Source organism: Nyctereutes procyonoides, unplaced genomic scaffold (genome assembly GCF_905146905.1).
Source record: "Nyctereutes procyonoides isolate TBG_1078 unplaced genomic scaffold, NYPRO_anot_genome, whole genome shotgun sequence".
Taxonomy (NCBI): domain Eukaryota; kingdom Metazoa; phylum Chordata; class Mammalia; order Carnivora; family Canidae; genus Nyctereutes; species Nyctereutes procyonoides.
Genome location: NW_026575125.1, coordinates 26,173,165 through 26,188,527, shown reverse-complemented (window position 1 = coordinate 26,188,527; position 15,363 = coordinate 26,173,165). Strand labels below are relative to the sequence as shown.

Here is a 15,363-nt window from a genome sequence, read left to right as displayed (position 1 = left end):
ATACAGTGTTGGCTAAAATCAACGATTGTGTTACTGCAAAGGAGCTGCACATGACCATTAGAACCAAGGGTCTCATTATATGCTTCATCATTCAGAAGCAGCCAGCTTAATGAAATGGCCCCATTAAAGGCCCAGCTAACTTTTTAGCACTTGGTATATGTGCTGCCAAAGTGAGTACACTTTTTTTATTTTTTTTAAAGATTTATTTATTTATTCATGAGACATACACAGAGAGAGAGAGAGAGAGAAGCAGAGACACAGGCAGAGGGAGAAGCAGGCTCCATGTAGGGAGCCCGACATGGGACTCGATGCTGCGTCTCCAGGATCACGCCTGGGCTGAAGGCTGCGCCAAACCGCTGAGCCACCGGAGCTGCCCGAGTATACCTTTTTAGCTCTTAGATGTACCCTGTGGAGCTGGGGTGACCTGGTGAGAGGGGCCCTTGTTTTTTTTTTGTTTTGTTTTGTTTTTAAAGATTTTTATTTATTCATGAGAGACAGAGACAGAGAGGCAGAGACATAGGCAGAGGGAGAAGGAGGCTCCATGCAGGGAGGCCGATATGGGACTTGATCCTGGGACTCTGGGATCAATGCCCTGAGCCAAAGGCAGACGCTTAACCACTGAGACACACAGGTGTCCTGAGGGGGCCCTTGTTAGTCCCATGAAGAGCCACTATTCTTGTCACTATGCGTTACCCTGGGTGATATCAGAAGAAGAGCAGTCCAGCAGAGACCAATCTAAATTACTGACCTACTGGGGTGCCTGGCTGACTCAGTCGGTGGAGCATGCAACTCCTATAAATTCAAATCCCACAATGGGTGTAGAGATTACCAAACAACAACAACAAAAAATCCTTAAATTGCTGGCTTACTGTAAAATAAGCAAATAAAATGGTTATTAGTTTAGACTATTATGTTTTGGAATGGTTTATTATGTGGCAATAGATTGATACAAATGAGGCCAAAAATATCTGAAGTGGTACATAGATGGATCGAATGCAGCTGAAGAAAATACATGCTCAGTTCTATCACTTTTCAGTGACAGCTTTGGCCCTTCCCTAAAGGCTCACCAAGATGCAGTAAAAACAGGATCTAGAACTATAACCCAAACATTTCTTCCAGCTGAAATAAGAGAAGAAAAGAAGGGAGATTTTGATTAGTTATTATCTCATGGAGATTACCACAGATTTTCTCTTCCACTGGAGAAGGCAAAGCCAAAGTAAGGGGACCTCTGAGAGCTGAGTTAGGAGTGTCTTAAGGATGTATTACACTCTTGCTGTTTGACTGAACTGTAGTTATCTGAGAATTTTAGGGGAGACCCAGAGAATTTTAGGGAGGGCTGGCCACATATTTTTGGAGTTTGGAGAGCAGAAGCAGCACAGACACTGCTGCCTGCCTTTTGCCAGAAGAATTCTGAAGACAGGAATCTTGCCGGAGCAGTGATGACAGGGCAGCATAACTGTTACTCAGCATGGATGGCAATGGTATATCTGTTTCCTATGGATCAAGTGATGGTCACAGAAAGCAAAAAAGTTTGAGCCTCTTGCTTGTGCCCTGCCCAAAGGCCCTGCTAATGGTTAAGAGGAGCCTGGCAGTAAGAAGCTGTGGGTATTCCACAAGGTGGTCTATATCAAAAAACTACGCCATGAGGAGGGTGTTGAAGAATCACACCTCATAAGAGAGCAAGCTTTTGGATGCCAGTCACACAGAAGGCATGGACAACCAAGAGAGGACTTTCAGCAATATCAGACAATAAGAGTCCAGGGGTTGAGGAGAGAGAGGCCCAACAGAGGAAGCAACATCATATGTGTCCTAGGATGTGCTATCAGATCTTCCCAGTGGAAGCCTAAGAAGAATCTCCAAAAGCAACCAAGAGAGAAAGAGCCCATTTTAGGCATCTGCTGTGTCCAGAGAGGACAAAACCATCTTTTGACTGTAACCTGTAAAGCAGGACATCATCTACCTCCATTCCCACCCTCTTTATCCTTGGAGGAGAAGAAACTGTGGTTAGAAAAATGGGGACGGAGAAGCCTAAGGAACAGAAAGAGGATTATACTCACTTTGACTTTAAGCCCTTCACTGGTGGCAGAACCCAACTGAGAGAGAGGACCAGAAATAACTTTAAACCAAGTTCTGAGTTTTGATTATTTTATCCGGCTGCTGGCTCCTCCCTGTCCCCCAATCTTTTTTTAAAAGATTTTATTTATTTATTCATGAGAGACACAGAGAGGCAGAGCAGAGGGAGAAGCTGGCTCCATGGAGGGAGCCCGATGAGGGACTTGATCCCGTAACTCGATCCCGGGACTCCAGGATCACGCCCTGGGTCAAAGGCAGGTGCTAAACCACTGAACCACCCAGGGATCCCTAAAGTCATGGAATTTTTAGCTAGGTACAAGACTTCGGAGAATAAGAACACATTTCTCAGTCTCTCTCATAAGTAAAATAGATTAATGTGAATATGTTCTAGCCAACATGTTGTGAACATAAAGGATGTTAACAACTTCTGGGTTGTACCCTTAAAGGAAATGGGTAGATCTTTCCCCTTTCCAACGACTGGAATGTGATGTGGTACTGAGCCATTCGGGGACAGCACTCTAGGGATTGTGGAGCACAAAAAGAGACAAACTACAGCTCACTCTGTGGAACAGAGCTGCTCTTATTAGTCCACTTTTGCCTCGTAATAAGCAAAATCTCAGGGGCATACTACAAGGCACATTTATTTCTCACTCATGGGTTTGGGAGTGGGCTGGCCAGCTCTGTTTGGTATGGAACTCTCAATTCAAAACAGGTTTTTTGGGATCCCTGGGTGGCGCAGCGGTTTGGAGCCTGCCTTTGGCCCAGGGCGCGATCCTGGAGACCCAGGATCAAATCCCACGTCGGGCTCCCGGTGCATGGAGCCTGCTTCTCCCTCTGCCTATGTCTCTGCCTCTCTCTCTCTCTCTCTCTCTCTCTCTGTGTGTGTGTGTGTGACTATCATAAATAAAAAAAAAGAAACCAGGTTTTTTATTTTTATTTTTTAAAAAGATTTTATTTATTCATGAAAGACACACAGAGAGGCAGAGACATTTAAGTAGAGGGAGAAGCAGGAGCCCCATGTGGGACTCAATTCCAGGACCTCGGGATGACGCCCTGAGCTGAAGGCAGATACTCAACCGCTGAGACACCAGCGGCCCAACAAAACAGGTTATTTACCGGTGCTTTAACACCACTGTGCCAGCTATGTGGGGTGGGTGACAGGAGTGAATGGACCCCTTTCTGATCACATCCAGTTTCTAAAATGAGTGGCTCTCAACACCGGAGCTGCTCTGGTCAAATTCAGCTCCACTGTAGTGTCTCTTTTTCATTCCTAGGTCAGAGGGAGAGTGCAGCTCTCAGGACAGTGCAAAAGTTCCTTCCCATAGCAGCAGTTGGATCCAGGTTGCAGTTTTTTTTTCCAAATTTGCAAACACAGCATCTTGAGCCCTGATCCATCAGAGACACCAGCAGCCGTAGGGGCTGTTCCCTCCTCACAGGTCTGAGTTTCAGCTCCATACAGCTCCTCTAGAGTGCTAATTTTTTTTTAAGATTTTATTTATTTATTCATGAGAGAGACAGAGAGAGAGAGAGAGAGAGAGGCAGAGACACAGGCAGAGGGAGAAGCAGGCTCCATGCAGGGAGCCCGACGTGGGACTCAGTCCCAGGACTCCAGAATCATGCCCTGGGCCATAGGCAGGCGCTCAACCCCTGAGCCACCCAGGGATCCCGAGTATCTAAATTTTAATAATCCAGGGACACCTGGGTGGCTCAGCGGTTGAGCGGCTGCCTTTGGTTTAGGTCATGATCCTGAGGTCCTGGGATTGAGTCCTACATTGGGCTCCCCGAGGGGAGCCTGCTTCTCTCCCTGCCTATGTCTTTGCCTCTTTCTCTGTGTCTCTGATGAACAAATAAAACCTTAAAAAAAGAAATAAAAAAATAAATTTTAATAATCGCAACCTCTTCCCTTGGTCCCCCTAGCTCTGGGCATAGTAGCTACTATGCCAGTATAGCACAGTCGCTACGTCTGCCCCGTATTGAGTTGCCTTCTTGCATTTTCGGTTATCTAATTATCACTTCTTTATACTAAATTCTGTTAGAATAATCAGGTGGTTTGTTTCCCGGCATTCCCGACTGATTCAATGAACTAAATCCTATGCCTGTGAAGACTACCCTCAAGAATTTTCTCTTTGAAATATTTCAAGATAGCTGCTCTCAGTACCCGTTCCTCCTCTCTCCACTCATTTTTGTTGTAGAATTTACTCTGCTGAACTGTCATCGTTGCTTTTTTTCTCATCCATCGCCATCCCAGGCTAAAAATTACTTGAGGTCAGAGCACATGTCCCTTTCTTCAGCACCCGGTACACAGGAAACTGAACAACACACATGTGAATGAATGAATGAATGAATGAATGAATGAATGAATGAATTCATTTTATTTTTCCGGCGAGGAAAAATCAAACAGGAACGGAAGCAGTTAATACTATGCGATCTGGGAGGCTCACATAGCGCCAAAACGAAAGAGAAAGTTAGATGGTGATGTGAGAAACAGGAGGGCTGTGGCTTCCAGCAGCAAGCCCGGCTCCGAGCGCCCGGCGAGCTCTCAATAAAAAACGCGAATCGACAATGGGATGAAAGGGCAGCTGAGACTTTGCAAAGAATGCTCGGGGACCGGGAGGGCCGGGAGAAGGAAAGGGTTAGCGGACTCCCAGGGACGCCAAATTGGCCGTTCGGGCTCCAGTGGGATGACCCAGCCTCGGGGGACGCCCCTTCTTCTCAAGCAGCCCTGCCCAACCCTTTCCCGGGTTTCAGTTCTGGTTTCTCCGCCCACTCCGTCTCCGCCCCGCGCCTCTAGAAGGAAACGGGTAAAACACGGAGAACTGGGTCTTACTTCAGGAGCTGTTCTAGGCATGCGTCAATCCCAGCCTCCGCGCAGGCGCAGTAACTCCCGCGGTAACTGGTACCACCCATTTTCGCTTTGGGGGAGCGTTTTCTCCCAGGCCGGCTCAGGCTGCCCTAATTGACCACTTTTCCTCTTGGCCCCCGCCCCCTAGTTTCTAGAGGGTGGGGTGGGGAAGTCTCGCGACATTGCCTTCGGCGGTCCCCGGCGGCGCCATCTTTGTGCCTGGCGAGCGACGGCGCCCGACAGGAGTCCTGAAGCTGGCGGTTCTCTTGCCGAGCTCTAGCCGAGACCGGATCCAGGAAATACGAGGCGGGCCTCGGTGGGAGGGACGCACTGAGGGAGGAGGGAGGAAAGGAAAGGGGGCGGCGGCGGCAGCGGCGGCAGCGGCAGCAGCGGCGGCGGTAGCGGCGGCGGCTCCGGCTCCTCTCACCGGATCCGGGCCCCGTGCAGCGCGCACCCGAGGGGGGTCGGGCGGGGAAGCGGCGCCAGCCCGGACCCCCCCGCGGGAGCAGGCGGCGGGCGAGAAGGCGAGGCAGCGGCACACAGGGAGCAGCGGCTGCCGGGTGAGTGTCCCCGAGGAGGGCCCGGCACCTGCCCGAGCTTGGGCGTCGGAGGTGGCTCTGGAGTCGTCTTGGTGACCCAGTGTCCAGGCGGTGGGCGTGCACGCAACTGCGGGAGTCCCGGGGGCTCGGCTCGGCCTGGGGTTGCGGTGGACACCGGGAACTGCGGGGCTGCCGAAGGTTTGCGCAGGGCCTGGCGCGCCCGCCCCAGACGCCCCGGGAGGCCGAGGAGAGAGGGAGTGGCCGGGGGCCTCGGTTGGCCTTCGCCCCTCGAACGCGGGGGATGATGTCTTTTCTCGCCGCACCCTGGACATTGCGGAGAGTGAACCTCTGTGGACGGGCTTCAAGCCCCCCAGCAAGGCGTTGGGGATGAGGACTAATCAGCATCAAGGTTGGGTCTGTTGAGGGTGTTGAGAGATGTGGAGGAATATTAGTAGTAATAGTAATTGTTTTATACGGGTTTTGTAAATTGGTGGCAGGTGTGGAGTAAGGCGAAAATATTGTTTTCTTTAACAAAGATCACCCAAGGAGCCCTCTGAGGTCCAACGACAGAGTGATTCCCAGTTGGAGTTGTGTAGTTTAGTCCTGTGTGCCAGCTCATTAAAGTGCATAAAAACAGGATTTGGGGGGATAGGATGGGGGCAAGATGCGTTATAAAGTAGGGTGCATACAAAGCCAAAAGCTCATAGTGTTGATGAAAAGCGTTTTTGTCCTTTCTGTAACGTAATTTATTTAAATTGTTTATGGACACTTGTCACCTTTGGTCCAGACAGGACTTGTCAATTCCATGTGTTCTTCGGTGACGTTTGTCGATCCGACAGTAAGTTCGGTATCTGATATATTCTGGTTTGTAAAAGAACAAGAATGAATGGAAAAGAACAATTTAACAAACGTAGCTTCCTTTTGCTCACTTTTTCATTTTGGAAGAATAAAAGAATTTTTTTTCTTTGCTTTGTAAATGTTTTGCAGTCATATATCAGAACATTTGTAAGAAGAAATATTTCGATCAAGAAAAGATTTTTGAGATGAGAGTTTAGTTTTTCAGTGTTTTAAAGGGCATCATCGCCCACGGTAAATTTTGTGAGGGTGTCAAGAGTGCAAACAAATACACATACATATTTTTCTTAAAGATTATTCATTTGACACAGCACAAGCGGGTAGGTGGGGGTGGGGAGCGGCAGGCAGAGGGAGCCGCAGAAGCCGGCTCTCCTTTGAGCAGGGAGCCCCATGCTGGGCTTGATTCGGACCCCGGGGATCATGACCTGAGCTGAAGGCAGACGCTTAACCGACTGAACCACTCAGGCGCCCCCATATATATTTTTTAAAGCACTGTCATACGAAGTTTTTCAGTTTTAGTCCCCTCTCCCCCCGTTTGCCTGTAACTGGCTTAATCAAAGGAAAGACTTTAGTGAATATAAATATTAAATATATGACTTTCATCATTACATTGGTCAAAACATAATCTTTGTTCTGTCACTGAGTTTTCTTCCATGTGTTGATTTGAGTCTTTTCAATTACCTAGATTTTTCATGAGCAAATTCTGTTCAATTTGTGTTGGAGCTAAGGGAGCTAATGTTGAGCATGTTCAGGCACTGGGTTTGTTAGGTTATGTACGTTTGCATTTAATCCTCATAGCTACCCTGTGCAGGTAATTTTATTTCTGCTATTCAGATAACCACACTAACCTCCAGGATTCTTAAGTAATTTTCCTGAGGAGATTAAGCTGGAAAATTGCAGAGCTAGGACCCAAACTCATGTGTGTCTGATTTTACAATATGTGCGTTTTCTACTATACTTTGCATAATTGTGTGTGTTGATAAAAAAAATTTTCACGAAAAAGGAAATTTTTTATACAAAGAAACCTTTCAATTCTGTTGGTAATTTTGAAAGATTTCAGTGTTCTTCGTTGAAGATAATCTTAAGATTTCTTTTCTTTTCTGTTCTTTTCTTTTTTCTTTTCTTTGTGTTCATTTTCTAGCCAGAGGTAACATTTTAACAGAAGTCTGCTGATGAGTAAGAATTCCTAGTAGCTGATAGTGACCTATGTGAAATTCAGATGTTTTCAGTAACTTTGCCTCCAGTTTCAGCATGCTCAGGATAATTCAAAGATCAAATATTTTGTTTATTTTGGTCCTGAATAGTTTTTCAAATTACGTTACTAAAATAACATACCAGCTATTTCTAGGCATCTGAATTTGCTTTATCATAGATTGGAGGTATACACACACACACCCCCACCCACCTACTCACCCACCCACCTACTTTCTCCAACAAGTGGAGTACTTGATAACAGACGTTATTTTTCTTCTCTTTAATTTAGTACAGAGGTTTTGGATCCACTTTGTCGTTTGCAGAAAATACAGCAGCTATTCTGGGATCCAGCATAATCTTCTACGGGGCTAGGGAGTGAAAGATCTTCCAGGTTCCCAGGCAGTATCGGATATGTCAGTGAAACAGCAGGAACGTCGTCCCCTAATGGTCTCTGCTCTTGGATCTTTGATGTGCTGCTGAGCTTGCCTCCTGGCCATTATCTCTGTTCAGGAGAGCATTCACCTGGAAGAGTAGCCGCTAAAATAATAGGGAAGAAAAACGAGTGCTAAGTGTCTGGCACTCATCATCCAGCTGGTCATTTGGTTAGGTTTACCTGTTGACTCATCCCTGGCTGAGAGTTCTGGAAATATAATTATGGAATTTGCAATTTACTGCGCCATCCATTAAGAAGTAAATTGTTGGGGGCAGCCCGGGTGGCTCAGCGGTTTAGCGCCGCCTTCAGCCCAGGATGTGATCCTGGAGACCCAGGATCCAGTCCCACGTTAGGCTCCCTGCATGGAACCTGCTTCTCCCTCTTGCCTATGTATCTGCTGCTCTCTCTCTCTGTGTCTCTCATGAATTAATAAATAAAGTCTTTTAAAAAAAAAAGTAAATTGTTTGGGGGGGGAACTCAGTTAAGTAGCCACGTCTTAGTAAACATGGGCTTTAGGGGCTGTATGTAAAAGAAGTCCTGTGCTCCTCTGGGTGCATTTGTGTGTGGTTTGAATGAGCAGGTTTTTCATCATGCCCCCAAAAAAGAGTTAAATATCCTTCCTTATTTGTGAAGGTGATTACTCATGATATTTGGGCTATTGGGGTGAAAACATTGACAAGGGCTCAGCGGTTTAGCGCCGCCTTCAGCCCAGGGCCTGATCCTGGAGATCCGGGATTGAGTCCCATGTTGGGCTCCCTGCGTGGAGCCTGCTTCTCCCTCTGCCTGTGTCTCTGCCTCTCTTTCTGTGTCTCTCATGAATAAATAAATAAAATCTAAAAAACAAACCAACAAAACTTAAAAAAAAAGAAAACATTGACAAATGATAATGTAACGGAGTGCTCACTATAAATAAGCCTTTCTGAAATTATTTCTATTGCCACTGTATAAAGAAAAGGCACCAGGAAATTATCTCACATGTATTTAGATGTATATTTTCCTATCTTCCACATAGTAAACCTCAATATATTACCATGGCCATAAGTACTCGTTTGTTTAAAAGTGAAATGGACCTGCTGAAATAACTGGAAGCTGTCAAAATGAATCAATCCTAAATATTTAAGAACAGTTATGGTTTAATTCATTGGCAGTTCTATTAACTTATTTATCTGATCCTCTGCTATCCCACTTCCTGCTTCAAATTTCCTTAGGTTCCTCCCTCTCTTTCTACTACTAGTTGTTCCTGCAAGTACCTGGAGCCCTTACTTTCCTTAGTTCTATTGACACGGAAGTCTTTGGCAGGGCAGATGCTGGTGAGGAGGGCAACAAAACTCCGCTGAAGTCCATTCCCCTTCTCTTGAGTCCCTGTGCTCTAGGAGATCAAGAAGGATCCAGACCAGACCTCTTAACCCACTCCTTTCTTTGTTGAAAAGGAGAATGAGAGTGGCCAGAGTGAGAGAGGCAGCATCAAGATCCTTGCCGTGGTTTCTTTTTCTTTTTCCTCCCCTCTCCTAAGCATTCAGGAGGAAAGTTTGTAAAAGCCCATCTGCTCCAGGAGCAGATCCTGCTCCCTTGTCCTCTTCTGCAGCCCACTCTGACCCCCACACTTTCCCCTGCTCCTTTCAGGTGCCATCCTGCTCTTCATCCTTCTCTCCCAAGTAGGTCTTGCCTTCCTTATCCCAGGATCTCCTCCCACTGCAGCTCTGCCTTTTGTCCTTCTAACTCTGAAGCCTCATGCAGTGCCAATTGCTGTCTTTCCTGCCTTTTCTCCTGCTCTGCCTCCATCATGGAAACCTAGGCCTGTGGTCCTAGGGGAGGGAATAATTCTACTCAAGGGCTGAGTGGGGCAGGGGTGCTTGGTTTTATTCTAAGTTGATTGCTAAATGAGTTTTCCCATAGAAACATTGCCCATGCAGGTTTAGCATTTTATTGTACTTCTGTACTCTATGGGTGTTTTAGCTTTTGTGGATTTGTTTGGAATTCTGCCACATAGACCTTTGTTTGCTGGGAAGGCAAGTTCTGAGATTCAAATAGATGATTTAAAAAAATCAGTGTGTGCTCCAGAAGTTGTTGGGGGTTGCATGCTTTTTGTTAATTACTCAGTGGGATGGTATGGAGCACACCTTTCAGCTGTCCAAAATTAGGTATGTTATGTGGATCAGGTGGCTCTTCTGGGAGATAAACTGATAGCCTTTTTAGATTGTCAGTGAAGAATTTTTGAATTTAGGCACATGTTTTGAAATGTAGTTGTTCAGTCCATCCCAAGTTAATATTTGTCCTTAAAGCAGTTGTTACAGTGTTGTGGAAAGAACAGAGTTTTGCTTTGTCATAAAAAGAATATCGTGTTCCCACTGTTTCTTGTTGCTGTTTTGAAACTTTTCAAGGGTATTTGAACTCTAGCAGTTATTTTATCCTAGTTTACTTAGTGGTAAACAGAGACTATGTGTTTGTTTTACCTTGATGATTTTAAAATAAAGCTTTATTAGTCTGTTGAAGCTACATGACTTTTTACCACTGTACTGTTCACACAAATTAAATGAGGGATTTCAAGCAAAATACATTTTAGTTTTGTTCTAAGTGTGTTCAGTCTTAGCTTGGTCAAGAGACATACTCCTAATAAAAGGCAAGATAGGTTTTTTTTTTTTTCTTTTTCTTTTCTTTTTTTTTCTTTTTGTCTCCAAGCCACTCTTGTTTTAAAAATGGAGTAAGCACCCTTTACTTAAGAGTTTGCCAGGTTGATTTAATAACACCCAGAGCGCAGTGGTTAAAAACATTTGTAGGGGTAAAATGCTTACATGTTCAAATCTTACTTTTGACACAAGCTCTGTGATTGTGGACAAGTTGCTTAATCACTGACCTGTTTCCTCATTTTTGAAATTGGGGTAGTGTAATACTTACCTCACAGGATTTTTGTGAGGATTAAATGAGCCAGAGGATGTATAGTATATATTTAGAACATAACTAGCAATGATAAATACGCAGGAAGAGTTAGTTTTTGTTATTATGTTGTCATCATCATTGTTACTGCTGCTATTACTACATTCTGAGATGATACCCCTTCTGTTCTGGGTGTATGTATGTGTGTATGAAAGACACTAAGTAAAAGCATTTATTTATTCGGTAGTAATTTTTCATGCAAAGCTTATGGGGGGCCAGGGAGAGCAGTATAACTGCTGGATACATCAAAAATTTGCTGTAGGGATCCCTGGGTGGCACAGCAGTTTGGCGCCTGCCTTTGGCCCAGGGCGCAATCCTGGAGACCCGGGATCGAATCCCACGTCAGGCTCCCTATATGGAGCCTGCTTCTCCCTCTGCCTGTGTCTCTGCCTCTCTCTCTCTCTCTGTGACTATCATGAATAAATAAACAAAATCTTTAAAAAAAAAAACAAAAACAAAAATTTGCTGTAGTGCAGGAAATACATAAAATATTAAGCTAATTTTTTTCAGTAGCACCATTCCTATTATGTTAAGAAATTGTGCCACTTTGATATATGAGCAAAACTGGATTATGTGAGTAACTGCAGTGTCTTTTATTAAAATTTGCTTAATTATCTTGGCATCTATAAGGCCAAATTCTGTGTAGAGGGAGCCTCAATTTTTAAATGGTCCATTTGTAAGATTTTCTTTTTGGAATTCACCACAATTTTCCCATAGAAATAATGTCACATATGGCCTTCAGATTCCCAGGCCAGTCCCACATATTTGAATTTGAAGACTGATAGTGCTACAAAAGCTAACTTGCATGTGTCACAGTATCTCAACAAGAATATGCACTGAGTACATCAGGTACTGCAAGGTTATGAGCACAATCTTGGAGAAGGGATTGGGGGAGTCACATTCCTTCACAGTCCTCAGAAGAACTCCCAAGTCTTGGGCAGAGGGCTTGCTTCTCTAGTGGATGCTGAGGACAGGGTGAGTAGTGGGACCTGATCTCTAGAAGGCACAAGTTCTTTCCCGGTGTGGCTCCTCAAAAGGCTTTTTTATAGTATGGTGGTTGCCCTCAAACCTCTATTCCATCACTTACAGAACTTCTCATCTGTAAAATGTAGGTATTAGTACTGTGCTTCTTACTTTTTTTAAAAAAAGATTTTATTTATTCATGAGAGAGAGAGAGAGAGAGAGAGAAAGAGAGAGAAGCAGGCTCCATACAGGAAGCCCGATGCAGGACTTGATTCCGGGACCTAGGATCACGCCCTGAGCCAAAGGCAAACACAACCACTGAACTACCGAAGCGTCCCTGTACTGCTAACCGTATTGGTTCTTGGGAGGGTTCAGTGTCTTAATATATATATAAAGCAATTAAAACAACTAACTCAGAGGCAAGTGCATAAATAACATACATATATTTATTATTAAGTGTTACTGTTTTAGGACCTTTAGAATACCCCTCTCTCTGAGGTGCCTAGGTGGCTTAGTCGGTTAAATGTTTGCCTTCAGCTCAGGTCATAATGCTGGGATTGAGCCCGCTTCAGGCTCCCTGCTCAGCTGGGAGCCTGCTTCTCCCTCTCCCTCTGCTGCTTCCCCTGCTTGTGTGCGCTCATTCTCTCTGTCTCTCCCCTCTCAAATACATAAAATCTTAAAAAAAACAAAACAACTAGAATACTCCTCTCTACTAGGCTGTCCACTGTCTGTGTCTCTTGTTCTTAAACAGTATTGTTCTCCTTTTCTTTTTTTTGTTTTTTTTTGTTTTTTTGTTTTCCTTTTCTAATGAGAAATGGCTTCATAGCTTTTCATTCTCATTCCTACCTAAAGTTAGCATTTTTGAAGCTTTTTTGGGGTTTATTTTATTTAGTAATATTGGAGAAATGGCATTTAAAGAATCCTTTTTGTGAACCTGCCCCCATCACCTATTTAAGTCATGTGAAGATACAGAATGAAGACATTTTGATTGTGTTAGAATTAAGCTACCAACTTTTGATAGTTCTTGGTGTCCTTTCTTTTTCAATAAGCTTTTTATTTTGGAATAACTTTTGATTTACAGAAGAGTTGTGAAGAAAGTACACATTGCTCATATACGCTTCACTTGGATATACATAACCATAGTATATTTTTCAAAACTAAGACATTAACATTGGTACATTTCTACCAGCTAAACTCCAATTTTATTTGATTTCACTAGTTTTCCAGATAATGTCCTTTTTCTATGCCAGGATCCAATCCAGGATACCATGTTGCATTTAGTTGTTAAGTAATTTTTAATTGTTTGTATTTATATCATTGAGGCCTCCCATTTCTTTAAGGAATAAGTATCTGTGGCCATAAAACTGTTTTCTGTTATTTTTTTTCTTAAAATTTTATTTATTCATGAGAGACAGAGAGAGAGAGAGGCAGAGACACAGGCAGAAGGAGAAGCAGGCTGCATGCAGGGAGCCAGATGTGGGACTGATCCTGGGACTCCAGGATCATCATGCCCTGAGCCAAAGGGAAACACTCAACCGCTGAGCCACCCAAGAATCCCTAAAACCATTCTCTCATTTGAATTTTCTGCAGATCCTTAGAAGGCCAGGTGTTTCCCTTGGAGATGGCAAGTCCAAGGATTCCTCTTGGCGTTGAACTTTATAGTTTGAAATAAAAGGAGAGGGACACCTGGGTGGCTCAGTCAGTTAAGTGACTGCCTTCTGCTCAGGTCATAATACCAAGGTCCTGGGATCAAGCCCTGCATCAGGCTCCCTGCTCAGTGGTAAGTCTGCTTATTCTTCTCCCTCTGCTCTCTCTCTCTTTCAAATAAACAAAATCTTAAAAATAATAATAAAAAGTCCTATGACATGGAAAGAATGCTATGGGGATGGAGTGGAGATTAAAGCATTTTTATAATTTAAAAATATGTTTTACAGGACTAAAAATGGGTTGTTTTATGTACTGTACACTTTTGATGGAGTTAGCTTCAGAATGACAAGTCATTCTTTCTTTTAAAAATGTTAAAGTTATGGGAGCATCAGTGTCTTAGTGGTTGAGCGTCTGCCTTTGGTTCAGCTTGTGATCCCAGAGTCCCACGTCAGGTTCCCTGTGGGGAACCTGCCTCTCCCTCTGCCTTTCTCTGTGTCTCTCATGAATAAATAAATCTTAAAAAAAAAAAAAAAAAAAAACAAAACACAAAGGACCCTGGTTTCTTCATTTATAAGATTAGGAGATTTGGGGCGCCTGGGTGGCTCAGTCAGTTCGGTGTCTGCCTTTGGCTCAGGTCATGGTCCAGGGATTGGCCCATGTTGGGCTCCCAGTGGGCTCTCTGCTTGGCGAGGAGTCTGCTTCTCCCTCTTCTTCTGCCCTTCCCCCTACTTGTGCATGTGTGTGCGCTCTCGCTCTCTCTCAAATAAGTAAAATCTTTAAAAAATTTGGAGATTTGATTAGATGTGTGAATCTATTAGTTCATTTCTTAGATTTGAAAGACCCTCTTTAATAAAACCCTAAGATTACGTGGCTTGTGTTGGAGCTTTATGAATTGTTATGTCACTAAATCTGGATATAAATCAGTTTATCTTTTTGGGTTTGAATAGTTTCAAACCAATTTTACTGTGAGTTTCTAGTTAGTTTGGCACCCCTATGAGTATTTTTTTGGTAGTTAGCATGTTATCTAATACCTACTTTTTAAGTTCTGTTATTTTTTTTAAAAGATTTTATTTATTTGTGAGAGATGCAGAGACAGAGAGAGGCGGAGAGAGATACAGGCAAATGGGAGAAGCAGGCTCCCCTAACGGAGCCCGATGAGGGACTCGATCCGGACCCCGGGATCACGTCCTGAGCTGAAGGCACTCAACCACTGAGCCACCCAGGCGTCCCATAATTTTGATAAGTTATTGGATTTGGCTTTGTGTGATTTGACCTAAAGCAATAGAGTTCAAGCTTTTTTGCTCTCCTATCCCCTAACAAAATTTGAAAAATAAATATTCCTTCATACTAAGAAATAATTTATTAAAAGTTTATTAAATATGCAGAAAGCATACATCAGTAGTAAACAGCTCAGTTAATTTTCACCAACTGAGCACACTTTTGTACCAGCACCCAGATCAAGAAAGTGAACATTACCAGCCACTTAGAAGCCACTTTTCTGATTGTTTACTACCCTACCCACCCATCGCCCCTCATTTCCCTGACTTTTTTTTTTTTAAACTGGAAGTTTGTACCTCTTCATCTCCTTCACCATTTCCCTGACATTTAACATAACGTAGTTTTGCCTATTTATGTGCTTTATGTAAATGGAATCCTACTGTACTCTTGGACAACGTTATGAATGTGAGATTAATTTATATGCTTGTGTATGGTTGTAGATGTTTCTTCTCATTAGGGTATATTCCATTGTGTGGCTGTATCACTATTATTCAGTTGTTGATGGAATATGTAGGTAGGTTTCAGTTTTTGGAGAATGTCTTTGTGAACTTGGAGTAAGCAAAGATTTTTTTTTTTTTTTTTAAGCAAAGATTTCTTAAGATTTT

General features: G+C 43.7%; 1 protein-coding gene across 6 annotated transcripts in view; it reads left to right on the top strand.

The window, feature by feature from the left end:
- Nucleotides 1-5,277: 5,277 nt before the first annotated feature.
- The window catches only part of TAB3 (TGF-beta activated kinase 1 (MAP3K7) binding protein 3), a 90,391-nt gene continuing 80,305 nt past the window's right edge, over nt 5,278-15,363 (top strand). For 5 of the 6 annotated variants that reach the window (XM_055338435.1, XM_055338437.1, XM_055338433.1 and 2 more), the window contains exon 1: nt 5,278-5,475. The gene's annotated coding sequence lies outside the window, so the exon portion shown is untranslated. Of the gene's footprint in view, nt 5,476-13,569; nt 13,614-15,363 lie in introns of those variants that run through there. The other variant, XM_055338436.1, reaches the window with a different exon arrangement.